General features: G+C 35.9%; 1 protein-coding gene across 2 annotated transcripts in view; it reads left to right on the top strand.

Moving 5' to 3' along the window:
• Positions 1-6000, top strand: part of LOC136848611 (uncharacterized) — a 272631-nt gene that overhangs the window by 181626 nt on the left and 85005 nt on the right. The window lies entirely within an intron of this gene.

The raw sequence follows: 6000 nt of genomic DNA, 5'->3' as shown, positions 1-6000 counted from the left end.
ATAGATCTGTTTTCGGTGGCCTTAATTATACGATATACAGAAAACCCTGGATTGTGCCGAAGAAACTTTGCCGCGTGTTTTACTTTTTTTTTTTTTTTTTTTTTCAAGCTTTGTACGGCTTCATAAAATCATCGGCTTTCGTAACACTCTTTTGTGCATCTTTAAAAATAAGAAATTCTTAATGATCATCTTTCTCTCTTGATGGCTGAATTTACAATATAAATGCACTCCTATTGTGGCGTTCTATCTCTTAAATCTCACGCCACTTCATTCACTCCTACCACTTCTGTATCTTTCCCTGTAGGGGGGTAGGTGCTGTCAGTGTACCTCGGGCGGTGCACTGTAGGCATTACTTAAGGCTCTTTGCAGCACTCCTTCGGTCCCTAGCTACAACCCCTTTCGTTCATTTTACTGAACCTCCTTCCGTATCCTCTTTCTTCCATCTTGCTTTCCAGCCTCCCCTAACAATTGATTCATAGTGCAGCTGCGAGGTTTTCTTCCTGTCACACCTTTCAAACCTTTTACTGTCAATTTCTGTTTCAGCGCTGAATGACCTCATAGGTCCCTGTGTTTTGCCTGAATTCTATATTCAATTCAACTTTTGTATCTTTAATGCCAGCCAAGTCAAACCACCCCTCCTTTAATTTATTAACCACACGACAAATTTAGACTGACTGCATATCTCGCCCATATCAGTCTCAGAAGTACTTTTTTTTTTTCCGTCGCCTCGAAGTTCATATTTATTCATAGACCTCGGTCACCATTTCAATTTCTGTGCATAGCCTTGAATTGGAATGAAGTCTCCAATTCCCTTACTGAGAGGCAAACGATGACGCCAGTGATAAGTCGTGGTGAAAGGGGTTTTGAATTTTTACTACAATAGTACCTTGATATTGACAGTTAAAAGCAATTTTATAGGGTATTATGTTGGCGTGTGTGTGTGTGAGAGAGAGAAAGAGAGAGCTTCGAAAGCAAAGTGAAAAGGCCGCATGTGGGGTACATGGACCTGGAAAAGCTTATGGCAGAAGTGAAGTAGGTGAAAGGGATTAAGAAGTTTATCATGATGAAATAAAAAAAGTGTGCTTGTATATATAAACAGAAAACTGGAGTAAAAGTGGTCCCATATAAGGATAAGTAAAGCCTTCAATGCTTTTTATATCATTATGGACAATGATGCGAGAAGTCAGAAAGGGAATTAGACGAAATTCAAAGTTATGGAGTAAGAATAATGGTTGTGCGTAGAACAGTGATTCTCAAACTGGGTGCCGTGGCACTCTGGGGTGCCACAGACAGTGCCTATGGGTGCCGCAAGATTGTCATCAATTTCGTCTTGGCTAGATCAACTCAATGCATATTTGTAAAAAATAAAAAAATTTGCAGAAGCCTTTGTACAGTTATTATCAGTGTGCCTACTCTAATTATGTTTATCTAATTCTTCTGATATGCTCTTTGTACAGTACATTTCTGCATGTACAGTGTGCTGATTTTGGTTTGAGTATGGATAACAATTTTATTCATTAAATAAGAAGTTAATTCATGCGATATGGTGGGATGGTGAAGAAGGGGTGCCACGTAATGATTACATTAGTTAGGGGTGCCATCACTAGAAAAAGATTGAGAACCACTGGCGTGGAGCGTAGATTGGCTGATGTTAGCAGATGATGCTGTACTGATTAGGGATATCGAATAGAAATTACAGGTAACAGTGAGAGTTAGGAATATTTTGCAAAAGGAGAAAGTTGAGAGGAAAAATGAGCAAGAGTAAAGATATAAGGTTAAATGGTAATCATTAAGTTAAAGTTAAGCAGTGAATGGTAATGTGGAGAGTGGAATAAAGAAAGCCGTTGATTCAAGTAGGTATTAGAGTGTAAAATGTAACGGATAAGAGGTTTGTCAGAATAGTTAAACAAGGAAGATTACAGAGCAAGGAATGGAGAAAATTGCCAGGAGACTTCAAATGAACAAGGAAGCCAATGGGAAACTGTGTGAAGGGATTGTTGAGCCAACTCTCCATAATGGAAGTGAAGTGTTTGCTCAGTTCCCCTTGTGCGGGTGTTAATGAAGTAACTTATGTGAATATTTCCTGCACAGGGGGTTCATCCCTGATTCAGTAATCAATGAATGATTGTGACATTGACCTTATTAATTGTGATTTCTTGTATGTATACTGTAGGTTGATTAAGGTTTTCATTCTCCTCTGAGAATGACGTTATTCTTCTTACTTGCCTTTTATCTTTATTTTGTCTTTTCTTTTTTCTCATTTTCATCGTTCATTGTGTTCTTCTATATTTTTTTGTTCCTTTTCTCTCCTCTTGTTATTCTTTATTGTATTTGTTCTTCATGCATTACGACGATTACGTAATCATAATGACTTAATATATTTCTGCTCAGTGTTTCTTTTTCTTTTTTTTATAAAAAAGCAACTTAATGTTTTAGGAATAAGAGTATATTAAAGACTATTACAGCAGCCACGCAGCGAGAGAGAGAGAGAGAGAGAGAGAGAGAGAGAGAGAGAGAGAGAGAGAGAGAGAGGCTGTTAGAAACGACAAGAAAGGATAACAAATGTGAAAAGAATGACATTATTGTTAAACTGTTTTCTGAGGAAGGTAACTCCCAAAAGGAAATTTATCTCCCCTAATGAATTATGCATCCGGGACTCGTTGTTTACATTTCACATTATGTAATAGATTCCGTTTCCTGTAGTTATTTCGTATCGCCCGGAAAAAGTTACCTGTATGAATTATAAATTTACTTTATAAGTTTTATATTTATCTCTGAATGTTGCAGGCTCTCGAGCACTGTATTGATTCACGCTTTGTGCATCGTTGTTTGAATTCGTGATAGGCAATGAGATGAAATGTAATTGTTATATAAGATGTATTCTTGGCTTTGTAAATTGTGTATTGCCGACAACATCTGATATCCACTTCATATCACATCATTAAAAAGATATTATTCCCTTAAAAAGGATGCGATGTATTTTTAGCTGTTCATTTACCACAAAACACAGTTGATTTCCAACAACGTTGCATCATTAAAAACGGTATTTTTATGTGAGGATGTCTACCGTCCTATAAATATCAGTGGATCTCTGGTGTTATGCTTCCGAAAATATCCTGCTGCTGATTTGTTTAAAGACAGAACGTGTTACCGAGCGCTTACGATAATATTGGCAATTTTTTGCATGGGTCTAATGCATATACATACACACATACGTATATGTATGTCTGTGTGTGTGTGTGTGTGTGTGTATCTACGGAAGCCAAGGTTCTCCACGTAATATATATATATATATATATATATATATATATATATATATATATATTTATATATATATATATATATATATATATATATATATATATATATATATAAATACTCCACTGCCGTCTTTGCTTTCCTTCATCTATTCTCACCGGTAAATTGGATAGCAGGTGAGTGTGTGTGTGTGTGTGTGTGTGTGTGTGTAGTGTGGATCTGCTTAAGCAAATAAACTCTTATAATTCTATTCCAGCATTTCATTTCAAACTGAAAGTCTCTTTTATGTAAAGTTCATCGTCTCCAGAAATTTCCCTCATAAAATAAAGTCTAAGGTGATACTTGGAGAATATGCGTAATCAATCTTTCCTCTACTTTGATGTGGGTTGATGTGGGTCCTCATCTCTCTCTCAGTCCTTTCAGCTGGGTCCTCATTCATCAACTTATCTGTCAAGCTGATATTTTAGGGACGATGGGTTACTAATAACAATCTATTTGGCTTTCCATCCATCGTGAAAGTTGATGGAAATTGCCCAGTTATATATTTTTCCTGGTTGAGATCAGAGGCTTCGGAGTTTTTGCTTTTTCCAAGAGTTTAGGATTTTAAGTTTGTGTTCTTTTTTGATAGGCTTTGGATTTTTCGTTTTTCTAAGATTTTAGTATTCTAGGTTATTATTTTTTTAGATCACATACCTTTCTCTTTTTTTTTTTTTTTTTTTTTTTTTGTCAGATAAGAAATATGTCCAATTATTTTAATAAACATTGTCAATCGTGGTGTCATTCATAGGATAATCACCTTTTTAAAAAATACGTCATTACTGGCATATATTCATATATAACGTCTTATAATGCTCTCATAACCTGTACCAGTTACTGCATAACAGCTGACAGTGTAAGAAGATTATTTATACGCACTGGTCTTTTGATATAAAATTTTTTCCTCAGAGACAAATAAATCCTGTCATTTTTATACTTTTCATAACTGTTTACTGGCCAGCTGGTATAGTGGTTAGTGTCGTGGCATGTCACGCAGATGTCGCGGATTCGCATCTCCCCCAGGCCTATTAAAAATCACTGGCGCTGTATCATGATCAGTTACTGCCTCAGTGTGGGGTCTGCGGTGGGAGGTTGAAACCAACATTCTTTGGAAGCTTCAGTTTCAAGTCAATGGCCCCTTTGGTGTGCTTGCTCCATGGGAATAGGTTTCATCTACCGAAATAATAATAATAATTGCTTAAGTTGTCTAAATGTGCGCCTAGACTGCAGTAAAATGTCAGAAACACGTCGGCTACTTGTTGCACACACTTCACAAACAGGGTGAATACAGGTCAGTGACCTATTGGTAGTCCTGACCAGTGCTTCATTCGATTACCTAGTATTTGCCAAGGATTCATTCTCCACTGACAGTTGTTGACCTGTTCAAACTGTTCGTGATATGTATGCGATGAGTGGCCGACGTGTTTTTATTATTAACTGTTTATTTTTCAAAGAACATAAATATCTGTTTGATAGTGATAATTCTGTTTCACAGCTTGCATTGATGTTGGTGAATATCCAGATGACTGACAAATTGCTGACTGACAGAAATTCATACGTAGAATGAATATATATATATATATATATATATATATATATATATATATATATATATATATATATATATATATATATACACACATATATACATACATACATATATATATATTTATATATATATATATATATATATATATATATATATATATATATATATTATTAATATTAGAGTGAGAAAAGCACCAATTTTAAGACAGATAACAATGTTGTACTGAAGGAGGTTTGATATGAAACCCCAGCCAGCAGCCCCCATTGCGTTCGGGTTTTATTTTAAATTAAGTTTTTAATGGTTCACCATTTTTGGTGTCAGTATTTGCACTAGAACTAGAATATTGAGTAAGAGCCAATAAATGACAGAACAACTTGTGTGTTAGAATTCTTGAACCTTGAAAGTTGATTTGTTTTTATCGCTACTACTTTTCTCCACTAGTGTAGTTCCATTAGGTTCATCTAACTTTGTTTTAAAACTCGACAGCACTTTCTAACTGCATCTCCTGAAGAAGGAAGTGAGTTTTCCAGCCGTACGCATTCATTTCCTTTCTTGTTTTTCCCCCCCACTCAAAAATACAGAAGAAAGAGCCCTTCGAGTGATCTTCACATTTCGCCTATGTTCTCCTCTATCCCCTCTTTGCATCTGTTGTGCCATATTCCTACCCCCGTCCATAACTACTTTGAAGAGGCCAGTTTGTGGTTTTGTTTTTGTCTAGATTTGTATGTTCCCCTTTATCGCTACTCTTGTTTTCATTCTCTCTTCTTTTATAGTTTATTCTCCCTTATGTTGCAGATTTCTCTCCTGATTTGCCGAAAGGATAGGTCTCTCTCTCTCTCTCTCTCTCTCTCTCTCTCTCTCTCTCTCTCTCTCTCTCTCTCTCTCTCTCTCAACACAAACACAAACCAATAATTTCTCAGCGGGATTGGTTCAGTAAAGCCATCCGCTCATCAGTCGTACCCACAGTAATTAAAGAGATAAGCCTGAGATAATTGTCGATGTTATCTTGAACCCAGCACATAAATTTATTCAAGATACTAATGTTAAATTCACGAGAGGTATTTATAAACTTCTCTTATTGATCAATTACTTGATAATATTGTGCAAGCCAAGTTTGTTTCTAAAGTAGTGAAAGAGTTACCAAGATATTTCTTCAG

This window comes from Macrobrachium rosenbergii, chromosome 19 (genome assembly GCF_040412425.1).
Source record: "Macrobrachium rosenbergii isolate ZJJX-2024 chromosome 19, ASM4041242v1, whole genome shotgun sequence".
Classification (NCBI taxonomy): Eukaryota; Metazoa; Arthropoda; class Malacostraca; order Decapoda; family Palaemonidae; genus Macrobrachium; species Macrobrachium rosenbergii.
This window is presented reverse-complemented; position numbering and strand designations above follow the sequence as displayed.